Genomic DNA, 22,666 nt, shown 5'->3' with positions numbered 1-22,666 from the left:
CACTGACCCTTCTCTAGTTTTGGAAAACATTAACAAGAACTCCATGTTAGTAATGAGCCACAGTTTTGAAAATGCAGATCCAGAGACTTCAAAATCATTTTTATTCTGAACCCTCAACCCTCAAAATCACTTTATTCTCAACAGAGAACTCTGTTCTCTGGCCATAATGAATTTCTTTTAGTTACTTGAACACACTGTGCTTTCTTGGTTTTGTATCTTTGCACACTGGACTGCCTAAATAGAACACTTGTGTTTGTTAACTAGCTTACTGCTCTTTATCCTTCAGGTCTCTGCTTAATAAAAGCAACACCAGCAGTAAAGTCAATCAAAACAGTGATAATGACAGCAGATGGTGTCTACTTACCATGCGCCAGGCACTATGATAAATGCTTCAAATTCATCTTCCCATTTTGTCTTCTCTGCAACTCTATGAAGTGAGAATTTTTATCCCATTTTCACACATGAAGAATCTGAGGCTTAGAGACTTGTAAGTATTTGTCCGACATCGTGGAGCCTGGAGCCTGTGTGTGGAGGAGTTAGGATTTTAACCTAGATCTCTCGCTCTCCCTCTGGAGTTTATTGTCTTTAGGTATTATCTGCTCCAGGAAGCATTCCTCCACAAGTGTCCTTTCTTGTTTATGTTCACCTGCACATCACACTCTCTCTGTCCTAGTCCATTTAGGCTGCTACAATACAATGATATAGGCTGGATGTTTATCAGCGACAAACATTTATTTCTCATAGTTTTGGAGGCTGGAGTGTCCAAAACTGTGTTTTGTTGTCTGTGAGGGCCTCCTTCCTGGTTCATAGATGGTTATCTTTTCACTGTGTTACATGGTGGAGGGTACCCTGGACCTCTGGTCTCTTTTGCGTGTGTGCTCAGTCTTGTCTGACTCTTTGTGACCCATGGACTATAGCCCACCAGGTTCCTTTGTCTCTGGAATTTTCCAGGCAAGAAAACTGGGGTGAGTTGCCATTTCCTTCTCCAGGGGATCTTCCCAACCCAGGGATAAAACCCATGTCTCTTGTGTCTCCTGCATTGGCAGGCATGTTCTTTACCACTGTGCCACCTTTAAGGGCACTAATCCTGTTCATGAAGGCTCCCTCCTCATGACCTAACCACCCCCACCCCCAAAGCCCCATATCTTAATACCAGTGCTTTAGAGATTGGGGTTTGAAAACATGAATTTTGAGAAGGCACAGACATTCAAGCCATAGGCACCATTCTAACATACTCGCTGCTGTGCTGGCTCAGCGCTTAGTCACGTCTGACTCTTTGTGACCCCATGGACTGCAACCCGCCAGGCACCTCTGTCCATGGGATTCTCCAGGCAAGAATACTGGAGCGGGTTGCCATGCCCTTCTTCAAGGGCTCTTCCCAACCCAGGGACAACACCTACATCTCATGTATTGCAGGCTCATTCTTCACCGACTGAGCCAGTAGGGACCCTACAGTATAGTCACTTTTGCCATTCTTTCCATTCCATTCTCTCACTGGTCTCCAACTAGTTTGTGACCACTGTAAAGTCAGGGATTGTTTGTCCTTGTATTCCTCGCACCGTGTGTGGTTCCCAGTGCATAATTGGTACTTAATACATATTTAATATCTAACCCAGATGTCACTGGGGCCTCACAGTCCTTTTGCCATACATGGCCTTTGGTGGCCTGGCGTTCTTCCTGCATGTGTGTGTGCATGCGTGCATGCATGCATGTTGAGGTGCTTCAGTCATGTCCAACTCTTTGGAACCCCATGGACTCTAGCCAGCTAGCCCCCTCTGTCCATGGGGATTCTCTGGGGAAAAATACTGGAGTGGGTTGCATTCCCTTCTCCAGGGATATTCCTGACTGAGGATGGGACCCGAGTCTCTTATGTCTCCTGCATTGGCAGGCAGGTTCTTTACCACTAGTGCCACTTGGTAAGTCCATTCTTCCTGCACTCCCATCTAATTCTTGCCATTATTTGCTCATTGGTCCCTTCTCTCTCTGCTTCTGCATAGTATCCTCTCATCTTGGTTGACCCTGTGTCCCAACTTTCCCTATTTTCTCTCAAAAATCCTACCTCAGTTATGATTTCATGAGTTTGTTAAAGTCTTAAGGACCTTAGGGAAGGATCATGTTACTCACAGCCTCCCATCTTCCTTCTTCCTGGTTTTCTTCTTACTCTCTGCTGCCTTGGATCCTTAACCCATGACTCTCCCGGCTGTGTTAACATTCAGGTAGGTATGACTTCCTGAAATTGTGGTAATAAACATGTTGCCAATCCATTAAAGTTGAATGAATGAATGAAGGTGTAAATGAGTGAATAAATACAGGCTGAAGTTTTGGGCCTAGACTTACCCCAGATGATTTTTAAATCATCCTAAAAAAGTTTCTTAAAGGCTGAATCATTGAATATGTTGACAATACCACATCTGGCAAAAATATTTATGTTTTCAGGGGCAATTCTGTTTAGTTATCCTTTAGACATAGTATTATGAGGGATAATTGTCTTTTTAAAGTGTATGTTCATGTGTTTTGGGCTCTGAGACTGTGGGGGATGTGTCCTATACTTCTTTGTGTCTGCCACATAATGTAGCAAATTGCCTTGTGCAGACTAGGCACTCACTTAATGTTGAGTTGATTGATTAAATAATTATTCCACCTATAAACACTTCTGTAGTGCATTACCTGAGGAGTGTCTATTTCAATATGACGATGGCTATGACCTTCGTGTAGTTCATTAGCAAATGAAAAGTATGCTCATTTCCATGGAAGGAAATGAGAATTGAAAAAATGTGGTTCTATTTGTAGTGCCATTACTGTCTTAATGTTTGATTAAGAACAAATTCTTAACCTTTTAATGCTACCAGTTACCTATGACTCTGATCTCAAGGGCTACTGCAGTACCAAAATCCTGGGGACGATAGGATAATAACTCTGACCTATTTGAAGGGATAAAAATAGGCCACAAATGAGGGAACTCACTGACTAGAATTAGTCAGTAGTGGAGGAGAGGTGATGTCTTTAGAAACAAACAAAGAGGCAAATGAGCAAATAAGCAGTTTCACAATCCCATTTTGTAATCATAACAATCCCCTGTGCGAGTCTCACCATTTTGCTGATAAGGATATTGAGGCTGAGAAATTTTAAGTATAATTTGAGCCGAGTCATATGACTAGTAAGAGACAGCTATTGCTGGTCCTCTGTTACTCTCTCCCTCCACTGTTCTCTCTCTGCCCCCACCCTCCTCCTCAACCCGTGATAGTCATTGTCTCTTTCTCAGTTTTGATATATTTGTGATTGGATGCCTAAAGTCATGACATCTCAGTTCATCAGGAAAAGCAAAACAGATTTACCCTGAACTGAAGTGGCTGCTGAAAATGAGAAAGCTGTTAATAAAATCTTTGAGGATTACTTGTCAATGTGAATTTACTGAGCTCCTTTCCTTTTTTTCTTTTAATTTGTTTTTTATTGAAGGATAATTGCTTTATAGAATTTTGTTGTTTTCTGTCAAACCTCAGCATGAATCATCCATAGGTGTATATATATCCCCTCCCTTTTGAACATTCCTCCCATCTCCCTTCCCATCCTATCCCCCTAGGTGATGCAGAGCCCCTGTTTGAGTTTCCTGAGCCAGACAGCAATTTCCTGTTGGCTCTCTATTTTACATATGGTGATGTAAGTTTCCGTGTTACTCTTTCCACACACCTCACCCTCTCCTCCCCTCTCCCCATGTCCATATGTCCATTCTCTATATCTGTTTCTCCATTGCTGCCCTGTAAATAAATTCTTCAAAATCACTTTTCTAGATTCCATATATGTGCATTAGAATATGATATTTATATTTCTCTTTCTGACTCGCTTCACTCTATAATATGTTCTAGGTTCACCCACCTTATCAGAACCGACTCAGATGCCTTCCTTTTCATGGTTGAGTAATATTCCATTGTGTATATTTACCACAACTTCCTTATCCACTCATCTGTCGATAGGCATCTAGGTTGCTTCCATAATTCCAACTATTGTAAATAGTGCTACAATGAACAATCGGATACGTGTGTCTTTTTCAACCCTGGTTTCCTCAGGGTTTATGCCTAGGAATGGGATTGCTGGGTCATATGGTGGTTTTATTCCTAGCTTTTTAAGGAATCTCCATACCATCTTCCATAGTGGCTGTATCAGTTTACATTCCCACCAATGGTGCAAGAGCATTCCCTTTTCTCCACACCCTCTCCAGCATTTATTGTTTGTAGTCTTTTTGATGATGGCCATTGTGATATCTCATTATGGTTTTGATTTGCATTTCTCTAATAATAAGTGATGTTGAGCATCTTTTCATGTGTTTGTTAGCCATCTGTATGTCTTCTTTTGTTTGGGTTATTTGTTTTCCTGGTGTTGAGTTGTATGAGCTGCTTGTATGTTTTGGAAATTAATCCTTTGTCAGTTTTTTTTGCTTGTTTGTATTTTTTTTTGTCTATTTAAAAACATAGAACATAGAAATAATTTGCTATTATTTTCTTCCATTCTGAGGGTTGTCTTTTCACCTTGCTTATAGTTTCCTTTGCTGTGCAAAAGCTTTTACGTTTAATCAGGTCCCACTTGTTTACTTTTGCTTTTATTTCCATTACTCTAGGAGGTGGGTTTGGAGAAGGCAATGGCACCCCACTCCAGTACTCTTGCCTGGAAAATCCCATGGATGGAGGAGCCTGGTAGGCTGCAGTCCATGGGGTCGGGAAGAGTCAGACACAACTGAGCAACTTCACTTTTCACTTTCATGCATTGGAGAAGGAAATGGCAACCCACTCCAGTGTTCTTGCCTGGAGAATCCCAGGGATGGGGGAGCCTGCTGGGTTGCTGTCTATGGGGTCGCACAGAGTCGGACACGACTGAAGCGACTTAGCAGCAGCAGCAGGAGGTGGGTTATAGAGGATCTTGCTTTGGTTTATGTCATTTCCTTTTCTGTGGCAGGCACCTTGCTCTGTCCTAGGATTGTGCAAAGAGAGAATTCTGAGTCTTGAAGGGTGAGAACTTTCCCAGATGGGCGTGGGGAGGTAAGATGTTGCAGGTGGAGGGAAACTCAGGCACAATTGCAGAGAAGCAGGTGACTCTGCATTTAGCAGCTCTGAGTGTTTCAGCCTCGCTGGAGGGCCATGCACCATTGCGGAAGTGAAAGCAAAGGGGAGTGGAAAGACAAGCAGAAAAAGAATCAAGGACAAGCGTGAGCTGGGGAATTGGGCTTTGTCTGTAGGTAATGGAGAGCCAGCGAAGAACTTTTAAGTGGGAGATTCTTAGGACCAAATTTATATTTTAGAAACACTGGGTTGACTTTGATGAGGAAACTAGTAGGTAGTGGAAATGGCAGAAAAATTGAGGTGTAGGAAGCTATTGCTGGGAATGGAAGCTGAAAGCCACTTTTCCTTGGGCAGGTAAGTGGGAATGTTATTGTATTAGTCTTATCAGTGATTGATTTGGGTAGTAGACACAGGCAAGGTGGTATATTTTGATATCTTAAAAACTGTAACTGAGCAGTAATTCCAGTTGTTCTTTCTTTGAAATTAAAGCTTACCCAAGTGATTTTTAAGGCCTTCTTTGTACTAAGGCTGTGATGTTTCTTTTTGCTAATGTCTTTTCCTTTTTTGCTACCATTGACTGTTTAAATCCTTTTCTGCCCATTTACCATTTGTATCATAACCCTCCTGTGTTTGCTCCTAATGTGTTATAATTCTTCATAATCTGGTCTTTGCCTGATTCTGATTCTCTCTAATATTTCTTTCCTCTCCCTTGAGGAAAGTATATCCATTTTTGGTTTCAAATGCTCATCACCTTTTGTAAATATTGAAGTAGCGATTCAATTTAATTTTAAAAATAATGTTTTTCTATTTCTTCTTCTGTCAATAAATTACCTTTGTCATCTTTTAAAGCTGTATTGTCTCATAATTTTCTTCTGTGCTCTTGTTGTTCCATTTTGTTGTTCCCCAGAGGATGTAAGAATATATATTGATATAATGAACAATGTGGAAATAAAAAAAATCACAAGAAGAATTTAGGGTCATATTCATACTCTATAGTGTTTACTAGTGATCTATTTCAAAATAAAACATATATTTCAGTCCTGATGAATCAAATATTTAAGAAACATTCTTTAAGTGGAGAAATATACATGGAAAAAATCACTAGTGACCCTGAGAGGCCTCTTTGGAAGAGTCTAGCCATGGATGATTTAACTTTGATTTCAGTCCTGCTGTTTCTACCAAGGGTTATCATAGTGCTCATTGCTCATGAGGGTTCTGGGAGTATCAACGGGGGTCAGAGAGCAAAAAACATAAGATATAATATTAGACAAAATATTAGCAGCCCTGGAAATATTCACAAAGTCATATATTATGTTAGCGACACTGTATTCCATGTAGGAAAATAAAAATGGGAAATTGCAAAAGCCACTTTGTTTTTTATTATAGAAATTAAAGGTCTAATTTGCAATTATAAATTAATGTAAATAGCCATTAATTCCATTTTATTAGTTCAGGTGCTTGGTGTATAAACATATACATATCACAGGATTTTTATTGAGTCTGCATTAGTGATTATATATATATTATATATATATATATACACCATATACATATATATGTGTATATATTATATGTAGTGTGAGATTTAAAAAATTTACAGAATTGCAAAAATGCTCTGAGCAACCCTCCCTTAAAGTTTGTATTAAACCATGTTTGTAAAAGTTAATTAATAGATACTGGTGCTTCCTTCTTCCTCTCTACCAGTCACATGATGGTGTGTGATGATCCTGGTGCTCATGATAGTGATGGTAACAGTTACCAGTCCTTTATGCCTAAAAAGCATGTTGGCACTTCCTGTCATGCATACAGTGGGCCACTTAACCTTCCATCCTTGCAATTTAGGCATTATTTTCATTTTACAGATGAAGGAAAAGAGGCACAGGAAACTAGAGGAATTTGCCCAAGGTCACCTAAGTGTATCAAGTGTGTTGACCACAGAACATTGATCGTTAAAGGACACTGAGTGTAGAGAGGTAGAGAATGACCCCTTTTAACTCCTCGTAAGCTTGTTTGCCAATACTTTGGCCACCTGATACAAACAGCCAACTCTTTGGAAAAGACCCTGATGCTGGGAAAGATTGAAGGCAGAAGAGGGCATCACCAATGCTATGGACATGAACTTGGGCAAACTCCAGGAGATACTGATGGTCAGGGAAGCCTGACATGCTGCAGTCCATGGGGTCACAAAGAACCAGACATGACTTGGTGACTGAACAACAGCAGCAAGCTTATTTTCACTGGGCTTGTTTACAAAGAATCTTGATGACAACTCTCCATCATTTCTTTTTGTCTTATATGATATATTATATAGGTTTGTGTGTTATGTGACCCAAAGGGTCACACTTCATAAATTGTCTGTCTTGGCAAAATGTGGCAGTTCTTTATCATCTCCCTTGAGCGAACTTGAGTATTTGTGCCTATACTAGTGAAAGTAAAGAATTAAATCTCCATTGATTCAGAAAACTTGATCAACTTGAATTGTTTAGATTATTTTCTTTTCTTGTTTTACTCTTTTTTGACCTTTAAAAAATTTATAAATGTCATATATATGCAAAAAAGTACAAATAGTACGTACATGTAATTTCAAATAATTATAAGAGGAACATCCATATACTCACAAACTCAGCTTACCAAATAGAACAATACCAGCATCTTGATCTTCACATCTTTCTCCCTTCCTCTCTGAACCATTATCCTGAATTGTATCCTTAATACTCCTTTGCTTTTTTTTCATGATTTTATCATATTTTTAAATATTTCTATACATTTATTGTACTGTTTTACTTTTGAACTCAGGCATTTGAGATTCATTCATTTTAATGCTTGTAGTTGAATGTGCGTGCTAAGTCCCTTCAGTCACGTCTGACTCTGCGACCCCGTGGACTGTAGCCCGCCAGGCACCTCCATCCATGGGATTCTCCAGGCAGTTTTTCATTTTCACTGCTTAGTATCTTATTAATACTATGTGAAGTATCAGTATTCCACAATCAACTCTTTCTATTATCAATGGATATTGGATTTTTCACACATTTTTGCTGCTCCATATGTGGTTGCTATGAACATTTTTTGTATATGTCTTCTGATGCACATATTTAAGGATTTCTTCTGAATATTGTCAAAGAATGAAATTGATGGGTCATACTATATATACATTTGCTTATTTAGTAGGTCAGGCTGGATTATTTTCTGAAGTTGTTGTACCAATTTTCATTCTATTTTTTATATGATTATTGTCTGTGTTTCCTCTTCTGGCAGAATGCCTGTTCCTATCTTCCTCATTTTTCTAATACGTAAAAGTCCTTTCTTTATTATTCCTTTTGCATGAATTAAAAAGATGTATCTGGATGTTAATCCTTTGTCAATTGTATGTTTGTCTTTTGGTTTTTGGCTTGATAAGTAGGAAATTCTTATTCCAAGTCCCTCTCCTTCCTTCCTGCTTCTTTTCTCCAGAATAGTCAGGAACCTTGGGTAATGAAATGAGAAAGAAGAAGCAGGGAGAGACAGAAAAAGATGACCACACTCCTTATTTGCCAGAACTTTCTTTTAGAATAGGCCCCAAATGAAGAAGATATAACTTGAAATAAAGATGGAAGTTTCAGCAATGACATGGAACCAAATTTAAATTGCAGAGCTGAGAGTACCCTTGGTGACTTAAGGTCAGTGTGGAACTTTGAATTACCCAAGAGTAACGAGCATGGTCATGAAAACTGCCCAAGGTTTTACCCAGAAGAGGGGGAAGTCTTTCCCTATAGCATATATTTTAAAGGGCTAGTGGGAGACAACATTAGGTTGCATTATGATTCAATTTCACAAGTCCTGATTGTTCATTATACACATTCATTTGACACATATTTGCTGAGAACCTGTCTAGTATTGGACCAGGCCACAGGTATAGAAGGGAGCAAGGTAAGCACTGCTTCCACTTTGGGGGAGCCTGTCATCCTGCATAGATCAGAAAACCTTTGGGAAGGAGATGGCTTTCCTGGTGGCTAAGTGGTAAAGAACCTGCCTTCCAATGCAGGAGACATGGGTTCAACCCTGACCCTGGAAGATTCCCACATGCCTTAGAGCAACTAAGCCCGTGTGCCCCAACTACTGGAGCCCAGGTACTCTAGAGCCCATGCTTTGCAACAAGAGAAACCACCACAATGAGAAACCCGTGGACCACAGCTGGAGAGCAGCCTCCAGTCCCTGCAACCAGAGAAAAGCCTTAGCAGCAACGAAGACCCGGTACAACCAAAAATGAATGAATTAATAAAATTATTTAAAAAAAAAAAGAAAATCTTAGGGAAGGAGAAAGTGACTTTTCAATGTCTCCTTGAGTCCTTGGCAGAACTTTGGCAATGCTACTTATGGGAAGTAAAGCTTCAGTGACTAGCCACCTTAGTCTAAATTTGTATGAGGGTAAAACAGTGGAAACAGTGGCTGACTTCATTTTTCTGGGCTCCAAAATCACTGCAGATGGTGATTGCAGCCATGAAATTAAAAGACGCTTACTTCTTGGAAGGAAAATTTTGACCAACCTAGACAGCATATTAAAAAGCAAAATAGGGACGTCCCTGGCAGTCCAGTGGTTAAGACTCTGTGTTTCCAATGCAGAGGGCATGAGTTTGATTCCTGGCAAGGGAATGAAGATCCCACATGCCATGGAGCATGGCCAAAAGAGGAAAAATAAATAAATGAAATATTAAAAAAAAAAAAAAATAAAAAGCAAAATAAAGAAAGCTGAGCACCAAAGAATTGATGCTTTTGAACTGTGGTGTTGGAGAAGACTCTTGAGAGCCCCTTGGACTGCAAGGAGATCCTACCAGTCCATCCTAAATGAGGTCAGTCCTGGGTGTTCATTGGAAGGACTGATGTTGAAGCTGAAACTCCAATACTTTGGCCACCTGATGCAAAGAGATGACTCATTTGAAAAGATCCTGATGCTGGGAAAGATTGAGGGCAGGAAGAGAAGGGGACGACAGAGGATGAGATGGCTGGATGGCATCACCGACTCGATGAACATGGGTTTGGGTGAACTTCGGGAGCTGGTGATGGACAGGGAGGCCTGGTGTGCTGTGGTTCATGGGGTCGCAAAGAGTTGGACACGACTGAGCAAATGAACTGAACTGAAAACTTAGAAGGCTAAGGTGAGAGGAAGGCTAAGGGGTATTCTCTCCCTCCCATATCTGCATGTTATGCATCTCCATATGAGAAGGAAATTAACCAATGGATGTGAATGTACTCATTGTCACATGATGATTCAGTTAGTTTTAGTTGTTTATCACGAGTTGATAAGTTGAAAATCTCAGTGGAACTGTGGCAATAGGACTTAATTGTACCTAATCACTTTCTCAGAACTAATCATGTTAAGTGTCAATGAGCATAGCCCTGTCTACAAATACTCATGTTTTAATTTCAAAAGTAATAGTACTAATGCAATTAAATGAGAAACCAATAATAGTCTGCTGCTAACAGATTACTGTCAAGGTAAACTGACTTGATAGTGGCTATAGGGGAAAAACATTTACAAATACTGTAAGATAATAAAAATAATAAAAGATAAAATAAAAATTTTGTAGCTTCAATGTCACTGAAACAGATACAACTAAGCATGTACACTTGAAACTCCTTGGAATTAAGTTAAATCAGAATATTATATTGATGTTTTGGACAGGATACTAAGTTATATTAATTGCTACATTCTGAAGGATATGTTGGGCCATATGTAGTGTTTACCAGGGAGTTATGAAAAAGTTGGTTAGAAGACTCTTGAACTACTTCATCCACTGAGTGTATAAAATTATTGAGAGTACAGATGGAGAGAGCTACTTGCAAAATTTTTTTTTTTTTCTGGAGAGCATTTACTGTGATTCCTAACCTCTACAGGGGGATTGTGGATAAAAGGTGTTTCCTGCACCCAAGCTTGAGGAGAGTGGCCTCATCAGGTCTACCTGTAATGCTTACTGTGTAACTCATGTTGTTGGGTATGTATGCATTCTGACTTGAAAAGTGAAAATGTTGAAAACTTGAAAGGATAAATGTTAGTCACTTAGTCATATTCAACTCTTTGCAACCCCACGGACTGTATGTGACCCACCAAACTCCTCAGTCCATGGGATTCTCCAGGCAAGAATACTGGAGTGGGTTGCCATTCCCTTCTCCAGGGGATCTTCCCAACCCAGGGATTGAATCCAGTCTCTTGCACTGAAGGCAGATTCTTCACTGTCTGAGCCACCAGCAAAGTCCATTCTGACATACTGCCTTGGAAATCCAGATGGCAGGAGTGGTGGACTGTTGAATTATTTTGGCAGCAGAATGAATGAGTATGGCTCCTAGGTAGGGACTAACCTGCATCCCAGAATTGATCAGAATATAGGGTATATGAATGTTTCCTTTGGGCCAAATGAGAGGGTCAAGCAGGATTGCATCATTCTAAATTTTACTCAGTAAAATACAGAACTACAAACAATCTGGGAGTTGGTTTAAAATGTTCTCAGGTAAAAAAAGGGAGATTGAAAAATGTTGAAAATTATTGGAGCTGCATGTTTGGTACATGAGCTTTCATTGTATCATTCTCTCTATTATGGAGATGCTTGCAAGCATCCATAACAGATAGTTCAGAAAATTCTGTTTCAAGGAGCACCCTAGGGAAAGACAGTGGGATTCCAACAGAAAGTCTGGTTTGTACCCCCAGAGAAATTGAGGGTTGGAGAGAGCTCTGTGGCTAGAGGAGTCAAATGCATTGTCTTTGTCAAGAGACTGTCAAGAGTGGTACTCAATGCCTGGGAACCTCTGTAGAATGTGTGAAGGAGGAACATTTCTCTGGCCTGGATGTTGAGAAGCCATCATTGACAGTACCAATCAAATAAAAACTATCCTGTCCCCACTCATTTTTCCTTTTCGTCTTTCAAAAACAGGTCTGGCACGTGGAGGAGAAGATAAACATGAGCAAGAGAGAAGAAACATGGAAGAAAGGAAAGGAGAGAGAGAAGAGAAGGAGGTGAGTAGGGGGCAGAGAGAAGTTTCACACCCCATTTGTAGGTGGGGCAGGCAGCTTGTGTGCAATCAGGTCACCTAGAAAGCAATGCAAACACCAGATGGAGAAAGAGAATAGGAAGACCTTGCTTCTCCTACCATGTCAAGGGCCTGAATGCTACAAGGCTTTCTTGGGAAGGGGAAAGATTTTTAATTCTTAAATCAAGATCATAGTTTTTAATTAATACATGAGACTGGACAATTTAAATCACTAAATTGAAATTTTGTTTGTAAATTAAAGTATCTACAGGACTTTATAATACCTCGGGATGGCTTACAAAGTCATGGCTCTTTCCTAAGTTTTCCTCCAAGGGCAGGAGAAGAGTTACCTGTATTGAGTCCACTGAGAAATTTTAAGGAGATAGGTTGAAGAAAAAGAGAAACCAAGAGACTTTTGGCTTACATTGCAAGCATTCTGCTTATTCAGTCTGTTTTACACATTGCTATCTCATTTTGACCCCATATCAACCTTCTGGGTTATCACGGGAAGTATTATTCACTGCATTTTACCAGTAAAAAAATTAACTTGCAAAAAAGATGACTGATATTCCTGGGATCACTGTGTTAATAATTGTTTGAAGCAAACCTAGAACTTGAGTCTTTAACTACTTTTCTGGTCCAGGGTTTTTGCACATTGTTTCCTAGTGTCCTGGAGATTCAGAGAAACCCTGAGAGATGCACTAAAAGGGTTAAGGAGTCTTCTGGGGTAATGGAAGCATTGGGGCCAACTTGTGGGATCACCCTCTCCCTGGAACCTGGCCCCTCCCGGTCCCAGGGCTTCGTCATTTCCTCAGTGATCTTGGAGACTGAGAGTTGATTCACATCTAAAGAAGGCTGCTGGGGCCAACTGGTCCAGGCCTTTGTTTACTGGAATTAAACACCGGAGAAGGTTCTTGGAGGTTGTGATTTTCTCCTGACAGCCCAGCGTTGATCAACCAACCAATCAACCCTGGTCAATTATTCAGTTGCTCATCAAGCATTAATTGAACACCTACTCTGTCGAGCTTTAAAATATGCTTGTTCCTTGCCATCCATACTTCTGGAGAGTGTACCTGTACAGTTAATTGCCTATCTAGTGCATCCATTAGATCCTTAAGGTGGAGATGTGGGCATTAGTTAGTTCATAGATAATAATTGGATAAATTAATGAGCATTGAAATGTACCACCACTGTGCTTGGCACTGGAGATGTAATTATCAGGGGGAAGAAAGAAAAGAAATAAGAAAGAGAAAAAAAAATGCAGAGAATATGGGATATACAGTCTAGGAGGAGAAATAGACATTAATAAAAGACTTACACAATAAAAGCTGAATGTTAGCTCTGGTAAGTGTGAAGAAGAGGTGCATCGTGTTATGAGAATCTAGCATGTGCAAGGACTTGAACTCTGGTTAGCAGAGTCAGGGCAAGCTGAAGGAGTTCAACATTTCATCAGCACAGATTAACTCAGTGCCTTCAGTTGGGGTCAGGGAAGAGGAAAGGGAGATAATTTTAAAAGACTCCCTTCCTGAAGTGTTGCCTTTCTTCACTGAGAAAAATAGACTATGAATACAAATAAAATTAAAATTGAATTAATTTCCATGGGGAGAGCATCTTACTTTCATTGATCTAGGACACATGAAAATCTGAACTTAGTACTTTTGTAACTTCCGTGCTTTTAATTTCTGTGAAATAAGCTCTTTGTTATGCTCTAGGCTTTGAGAGAGGAGGAATTAAGTCTTGGACTTAATTTCTTTTTAATGAACACGGTGACAAAAAAAGTTGACAGAACTCAGCAGCAATCTCTCCTTCCTGAGGCAGAGGACAGGTGGCAAAGAGGAAAGGAGGATATGAGCTAAGAAGTGGATAGTCACCCACAACAACTTTGGGTTTGGCAGGTTGTTGCGAAGAAGATGAAGCACAAAAGACCCAGGGTCTCAACAGGGCTATTGGTGACCCAGGGGAAATCTTCCTGGTCTCTGGGATGTTCAACCTCTCTCTCTCTTTATTATTTATTCCCATGCTTGGTACAGTGCATGGCACAAGTGATGGTTTAGTTGCTAAGTCATGTCTGATTCCTGCGATCCCACAGACTGTAGCCTGCCAGGCTCTGTCCATGGGATTCTCTAGGCAAGAATACTGGAATGGGTTGCCATTTCCTTCTCCAGGGGATATTCCTGACCCAGGGACTGAACCCAGATCTCCTGCATTGCAGGCAGTCTTCTTCACTGCAGGCAGATTCCTTACTGACTGAACCGCCAGGGAACTTGTTCTCAAAACCTGTTAACTGAATAGAAAATGGCACCCTGAACTATTTTTAAACATCTGGAACCATGAACTTATATGAGGTAAAGGTTATCAAAAGAAAGTGAGGACCTTGGAAAGAATGGAGAAAAACCAAAGTTGCCAAATAGGAGCACTGACACAGTGCCTGTAATTCACTTAACATCCACATTAACCCTCAGCTTCCTATTCACTGCCTATAGTCAAGCACTGATTCTTTGGGTTAGTGCACAGGCGAATCAGTGAATCTCTACCCTTCTTTCTCAGGAGTATTCATGAAGGACAGTTTTCAGAGAGCTGGGAAACCTGGTATAATCACTGGAGTGGGGAGAGCAGGCTGATGAGTCAGGATGGCCCCTGCCAGGTTGTTGATCTTGGAAGGGGTTCTCGACGGCTGCTGCCCAGGAGACACAAAAACACCCAATGACCCCTGCACTCCACATGGTGAGATAGAGTGGGGAGGCAGAGGGGACGGACCGGGTGCAGCCTGTCTATCTTTTGGTCTTGGAAGAAGGAGTGTTGACTCAACTCCATCGTTTTCTTTAAGACTTCCTGTACGTATTCACTGTAATCCTAATTACTAGTTACTATCTCATGGCGGCAACAGTCAATGAAGTCCTGTGTGCACTGAGCCATCATCCTGACATCAGGTCAATGACTTGCTACACTCTTGGGAATATTCGTAACTACACTGCAACCTCATATAAAGTGCTTTAATCAAATCAGAAAAATACACTCCAATAAATCAAAAGATGAACTGCAGGAATAATAATGTAACAATCTGAAAAGAAAGGAAAAGAAATGTTGCTTACTGAGAAGTTTGCAATAAATTTCAGAATCTATCAATTTTCTTGCTCTCAAGATAATTTTGATGCCTAGAACAGTGCCTGGCAAACTTTGGTGTTCAATAGCTCTCTGTTGAATGAATGAATGAATCTTCAGGGTCTGCTAATATTCATTTTGTTGTACAAATTAATAATTATAGTTACTTCCCTGAAGTAATAATGGACTCAGAAATGAATCCTTCGGTTTTGAACCTGACTTTGGGCTCTATGTGGCTTGCTCTTCAGGGTTGAATGGGATAGGTGTTGTTCTTCGGGGTACTTGTTTTTTGTCTTCTTTATTTGCTCTTATTTTTGTTTGGTGTGTATGCGTGTTAGTCACTCAATCATGTCTGACTCTTTGTGACCCCATGGACTATAGCCCAGCTGTCCATGGGATTCTCCAGCAAGAAAACTGGAGTGAGTTGCTATTTCCTTCTCCAGGGGATCTTTGCAACCCAGGATAGAACACAGGTCTCCTGCATTGCAAGCAGATTCTTTACCATCTGAGCCACCAGGGAAGCCCTCTGTGCTCCATATCTGTTGCTCATTGCAGGTAAGTACTCTGGTTCTTGAACGATCCAGGTGGAGTGAGGAAAGCTATATAGGAAAAGACTTCACATCTTGTCTCCCTTGCTGTATTCCACAGGAAACTTCCAGATAAGTCAGGGAACTTTTGTCTCCTTCAGGTATATAAATCCACTACAGCCCATCCCATCCACTGACTATAGCTAAAAACTCTGAGAAAAATGTAAACTATCAAAGACCCAAGAATCAAAACTAGCAAAAGTAGGCATATTGTGAAAGGGCAATTCATGGGGGAGGGGGAGGGGACAGTGAGCTATTCCTTGGTTCATTTTATTTATTTTGTTTGTTATGGATTTGCCCTGAGGGTAGGCCTCAGTTACAGAGCTCTGATTAAAAAAAAAAAAAAAAAAAAGCTCCTTCCTTCTGGATAGAATAAGTAGAGAAAAGAGCATCTGTGAGCCAGAAAGTATGGAGGAGTCTTGGAGAGAGGTGAGTTGAAAAAGAAGTTCCTTTTATTTCTGTGTGAATGCACACAGGTCTCAGATTAGCTCCTAAGCTATGCATGTGTGATTCAGACCCATACCAGTATATCACAGGCTTAGAGACTTAAACTGAAATTTGAACCACAGCTCACAGAAGGTGAGACAAAATTTGTAATCTGAACCTAAATGAGTTGATTGCCTGTTAAAGCAAAATTATATTATTCTGAATTGTTATAGGACCCAGAGTCAACAAAATATAGCATTCATAAGGTCAGGCATGCAATCCAAAATAAAATATGAAAAAGCCTGTTGCTTAGTTGCTCAGTCCCGTCCAACTCCTTGCAACCCTGTGGACTGTAGCCCTCCAGCCTCCTCTGTTCATGGTGTTTTTCAGACAAGCATGCTGGAGTGGGCTGCCATTTCTTTCTCTAAGTTACTTTAATTCTTGTTAAATACAACTCTACACAGATTACATGTTTTACCAAAGCAGCTCAGTATCACAGAGAAAGGAGAATGCCATCTGAAAAATTTTCACTTTTCTAGCCCACAAAATGCAGCAGATGCTGGCCTTCAGGGTCAGAACAAAACCAACTGCACAATTCTGTAAACACCTAGGAAAATGTAGTCAATTCTCAAGAGAAAGGACACTCAACAGAATGGACAATCAAGAAAAAGCCAATCCCAAGGTGTTTCAGATGTTGACTATAAACAAAGACTTCAAAGTAGTTATTATATCTGTGACCCATGAAGTAAAGAAAACATAGATTTCAGAAAGAAAGTGTAAAAAAGAACCAAGTCAGAATTTTAGAACTGAAAATTTAATATCTCAAATAAATATCTCTCTGAGTGGGTTCTATGAAAGAATGATGAAGACAAAGGCAAGACTGAAGATTGACCAGTAGAAATTATCCAGTTTGAAAAACAGAGGGTAAAGTAGATTGAAAAACAATAAGAACTGAAATTCAGGTACCTGGGGGACAATATAAAGAGGTCTGACATGTGAAAAGGAGTCCCTGAAGGAGAGGACAAAGATTGAGACCAAAAAAAAAAAAAAGTGAAGAAATAATAGCCAAACCGAAATTGGGTGAAAGGCAAAAACGTACAAAATCAAGCTCAGTGAAGTTTAAACAGAATGAACTCAAAGAAAATCATGCTTAGACATGTTATAAGAGAACTGTTGGAAATCAAATTTCAATAGTGGCGAGAGAAAACAGCATCCTACACGCAGTGGACCATGATTTGAATTTTCATGGATTCCTCATCAGAATCTGTGGAGGCCAAAAGACAATGGAATAACTTCTTCAGATTGCTAAAAGAAAAAAAAAAATGCTGTTAATCCAAAATTTTTAATTCTGTAAAATATCTTGAAGAATTTTAAAGTGAAATAAAACATTTTGGAAGGAAAAAACTTGAAAAAATTTCTCCAGCATACCTGCTCTATAAGAAATGCTAAATGATATTGTTTAGACTGAAGGAAAGTGAGGGTAGCTGGATTTTTAAGATTTTTAAGAGTGATAGAAGACCAACAGGGAGGCATCTAGCTGCATAATTATAAAGGACTATTCTTTTTCCTCATAAATTCTTTAAAATATAATGGCTGTATTATTAAATAAAGTGAAGATTACAATGTGTTGAGTAGGTATATGTATATGTATGTATAATACATATGACAGTGTATGTATGTGTAATACATATGACAAATATTAACATACACTTCAGTTGGAGGGGTGAAAAAAGACTATTATTTTAAGTTATTTTTTTTTTCTATTTTACAGGAATTGGTAAATGATAGGTTAGATACATATGTTATAATCCTTAAAGTAACCCCTAAATATAATGCAAAGGTGTATTGCAAGAAGGCTGATAGATAAATTAAAATGGAATAATAAAAATTTCAAATAACCAAAAAGAAGGCATCAAAGAGAAACACAGAAATAAAACACAAAGGGATAAAGAGAAAACAAATAAGATAATAGACTTAAATCCAAGCATATCAATTGAAAAAAAAGTTTGAAAGTGAAAGTTGCTCAGTTGTGTCTGACTCTTTGTGACCCCATGGACTGTAGACTGCCAGGCTCCTCTGTCCATGGAATTCTCCAGGCCAGAATACTGGAGTGGGTAGCTGTTCCCTTCTCCAGAGGATCTTCCCAACCCAGGGATCAAACCCAGGTCTTCTGCATTGCCGGCAGATTCTTTACTGTCTGAGCCACCAGGGTATTAAATGTTAATGTCTGAGACACTAAAATTAATTGGTAGAGATAAAAATAGATAAAAGCAAGACCCTACTACATACTACCTAGGAGCTATACATATTAAATATGAAGACAGGTTGAAAGTAAGTGTGGGGACAATGAAGTGAAGTATTAGTCGTTCAGTCATGTCTGATTCTTTGTGACCCCATAGACTATAGGTCACCAAGTTCTTCCGTCCATGGAATTCTCCAGGCAAGAATACTGGAGTCGGTTGCCATTTTCTTTTCCAGGGGATCTTCCTGACCCAGATATTGAACCCAGGTCTCCTGCATTATAGGCAAATTCTTTACCATCTGAGCCACCAGGGAAGCAATATATACCAAGAAAACAGTATGCATATTAAGACTAAAGTGGCATTTTAAAACTTCAGATTAAATAGACTTTTAGACTCAGAGTGGGGCCTCCCTGGTGGTCCAGTGGTTAAGAATCCACCTTGCAATTCAGGAGATACTGGTTCGGCCGCTAGTCCGGGAGGACCCCACTTGCCACAGGGAAGCTAAGCCCGTGCGCTGTAACTATTGAGCCAGTCCTCTAGAGTCTGAGCCGCAAATCCTGAGCCCATGGGCTGCAACTACTGAAGCCTGAATGTCCTAGAGCCCACGCTCCACAACAAGAAAAGCCACCGCAATGAGAAGCCTGTACACCACAACCAGAGAGTAGTCCCTACTCGCCACAACTAGAGGAAGCTCACACATAGTAATGAAGACTCAACAGAGCCAAAACATAACTAAACATATATATGTATATAAAGTATTAAAGAAAAGACTCAGTGTTGCTAGAGAGATATAATGATGAGCAATTCATCATAACAATTATACATGTGTGTGAAAGTGTTAGTCACTCATTTGTGTCTGACTCTTTGTGATACCATGGACTGTAGCCCACCAGGGTCCTCTCTCCATGGGATTCTCGAGGCAAAAATACTGGAGTGGGTTGCCATTCCCTTCTCCAGGGGATATTCCTGACCCAGGGATCAAAGTTGGTGTATGCATCTAACAATAGGGCTTCAGATACACTCTCCAGATCACTGGGGCACCTTGAGGATGGCAATGCCAAGCCTGCAGGGCATCCTCAGCATAGCTTCAGCAATGAGGACATATATGGCCCCCGAGTCACAGTGGGTCAGGCATAAATTTAGGAGGACTGAGATTCTCTCACACTTGGCTAAGTAGCCTTTGAAGGAATTTTATCCATGACATTGTTAGTGTCTAGGCAGTAATCTCTTTTGGAGATCATCTTTTCTTCCCAGTAGGAGAACAAATGAAAACAAGTTAAAAATAGTCAACTTTAAATTTTTAAATTTTCAAGTGTTTCCCTGTGAGGACTACAAAAGCAATGAAGATTTTTCTTTAGGGAAATTCAAATGATAGATAAATAAATGAAAACCTTAGCTTTTATTTGACCTCCTCTGCCTTACTTTATAAATTAACCAGGCTCCTCTTTAGGACAACATCCAATACCTAGTGGCATAGAAATAGAAATAGGTAACATAACATTTTGCAAATGGGAAACAATTTCTAGGTTTTAGGGACTGAATTGTGTTCCCTGAGATTCCTATGTTGATATCCGATCCATCTCAGAGTGTGGATCTTAGGGGAAAGGGTCTTTCAAGAGGTAATCAAGTTAAAGGTGAAGTCCCAGGGTGCGCTTTTATCCATCTTTTATCCAAGATGGCATACCTATGCCATCTTTATAAGAAGGGGAAATTAAGATGCAGATACATGCAGAGAGGACCATGGGAACACCCAGGGAGAAGACAGCCATCGATCTACGAAACAAGGAGAGACCTCAGGAGAGACCAGCCATCCTGACATTTTGATGTTGGACTTGTAGGCTTCAGAACTGTGAGCAAACACATTTCTGTTGTTTAGGCCATCCAGTCTGTGGTACTTTATGATGGCAGCCATGGCAAACATAGATTACGTGAATGTCAGGCAAGCAGCAGAAGTAAAGTGGAATTCTTCTGGAGCTTAGGAACACCTAAACAGTCTGTAACAGAAAACGTTCCTGTTCTGTGAAGGCGGTCACTCATACCCCAGGATTTTATTGTTAGTATTTGTGAAATTTTTCAATATTGCATAAGCATATATACAGGAGTTTCTTGTGTAATGAGAATAATGGAAGTAATAATAAATGTCGGAGTGGATGTAATTATGGCTGAAAGGATGACTTTATTACCCAGGAAAGGATATTGTTGGCCAGAGCCAATTCATTAGACTGCTCTGGCAGTCTGTTATTATTATTATTTCTAGTCCTTCCTAGATTTCATTCTTTTAGATAAAAACATGCATATCAGCATTGGAGTTTGATTGCCTTATGGGCATAAAGCTTTGCATATTTACTGCCCATGAATCATATCAGTATGTGAAATCCAGAGAAGATTCAATTTTTCCTGCTAGATGCACCTCCAGCCGTTTAATTAAAATATGTATTATTAATAAAACTATATTTAAGTCATATTTTTTACAGATATGACTGAAACATTAAGTGCAAATTGTTTCATACTTTCACAGTAATTTGCTTTTAACGTTATGTGCCTTAATCAAGGTAGCTCGCGAGTTGAAGGTTTGTGGCACTGCGGACTTCTCAAGAGCGAAGTTGCAGAAAGCAAGTGGAAACTGGTGATTAATGAAAGGACATATTTACTTTTCAGAAAGACTTTGTGGTTTTCTTGCAGAAGGGATCTGTACTGAATAGCAAAAGGCCTTAAAAGAAATAGCAGAAAAGAATATTTCATCCCTATTTCAGTGAGTAGCTGAAATAGGGACGAAATGTAGCTGAAATGACATTTGCTATTTGCATGCTGGCTTTTCTCGTGTGTCTGAACCAGCGCCGTATCTCAGCCTGGCTGCCTACCTTTAGATGTCACAGTTGTTCTTCCACTGAACTGCTCCAGCTTCAGCTCGGCACTTTCACAATTCTTCCACTTTCCAGAAACCTTGTATAATCAGTAAGACTGATTAGAAGCACTGCAGCTCACTTAGAGAATTCTTAGAAAGAGATTGATTCAAAATCATTTTATTTAAAATAGGTGATGAGGGTGACGGCTGGCTGACTCTAATAGATGCTGTGTAGCTTTGCTATAAAATGTACCCATGGTTTATGGAATTGGTTCTTCCAGATGACAAATTTTCCAGACTCTCACTTTTGATCCAAGTGGTGATGGTGAGCAGTAGGGCGGAGAAAACAGAAAGGAAGAAAATTAATATGTAATGACTGCTCTGTGCCAGACTCCATGCTAACCCATTTGCCAGTTATGTCATTCAGTCCTCATGTAAAGCTTCAAGAAAGAAATGCTTCTCTCATGTGTTTCACATGAGGAAATAAGGCTCTGAGAAGTGACTGGCTCAGCTTCACAGCTGGAAAATGACTGAGTGCAAACCTTTGACTCTTTCATTCCAAAGCTCAGGGGAGACCACTGTATGTTCTCTTGCTTGTTGGGCCTCTACGAACATGCTTTTGTTATGTTATATGACCACCTACCACTTGTTATATGAACATTCCCACCCCTCCCCCACCCACAGATCCTCCAAAAACTCAGCTTAGCTTCTTTCCCTTATGAGTTGCTCCTGTAGTTCTTCTGTAATTCTTTCCTTCACCTCATGGGTTTCTCTCTCCCCCATGCATGAAAATTCTAAGTTACATCTAGGTAGAGTGATGATGAACTATTTTGACATCTTTAAATGTAGAATCTTACATCCATCATGCTATCATGTTTGCCATTTTCAATTGAATTTCATTATAATAGTTCTTTTCTAAGTGGACTAGCTGCTAAAATTGAATATATAAAAGTAACTTGTCTGTGGCTCCAGAGCCTGTAATTACAGAATTCACATTAATGAAGCCCTCTCCTTTACTTTAAAACTAGTTTGTGTGTGTCTGCGTGCTCAGTCATGTCTGACTCTTTGCGAAACCATGGACTGTAGCCCGCTAGGCTCTTCTGACCATGGGATTCTCCAGGCAAGAATGCTGGAGTGTGTAGCCATTTTCTCCTCCAGGGGATCATCCCAACTCAAGGATCAAACCCTAGTCTCCTGTGTCTCCTGCATTGCAGGAAGATTGTTTACTGCTGAGCCACCAGAGAAGCCCTAAAACTAGTCTAATCAGAAGTTATTAGCTCAGATAAAAAAGAAACATTTTTATGTTTCCTTTCCTTGAGATATATGTGTATATGGACATATGTGGTGTGATTCTGACTCCACAATATCTGCTTAGATGCCACTGGATTAGAAAGTTCTCCTTGAAGAAGAAAT

The sequence above is a fragment of the Dama dama genome, chromosome 30 (assembly GCF_033118175.1).
Source record: "Dama dama isolate Ldn47 chromosome 30, ASM3311817v1, whole genome shotgun sequence".
Lineage (NCBI taxonomy): Eukaryota > Metazoa > Chordata > Mammalia > Artiodactyla > Cervidae > Dama > Dama dama.
This window is presented reverse-complemented; position numbering follows the sequence as displayed.